Here is a 207-nt window from a genome sequence, read left to right as displayed (position 1 = left end):
AATCAACACCTCAATACCAATTCAAAATAAACGAACTACAATTTCACTCTAAACAAAAGAAAAAGAATTACTTTCATATAAAAAATGACAACATCACATGAAATAAATATATTCAAATTATGAAAACCAAACTTCGATCACTTTCGATCATTTATTCTTTAAACTTATGCATCTATTTTAAAATGTTTTATAAGCTAATCTGAATAC

Source organism: Penaeus monodon, chromosome 21 (assembly GCF_015228065.2).
Source record: "Penaeus monodon isolate SGIC_2016 chromosome 21, NSTDA_Pmon_1, whole genome shotgun sequence".
Classification (NCBI taxonomy): Eukaryota; Metazoa; Arthropoda; class Malacostraca; order Decapoda; family Penaeidae; genus Penaeus; species Penaeus monodon.
This window is presented reverse-complemented; position numbering follows the sequence as displayed.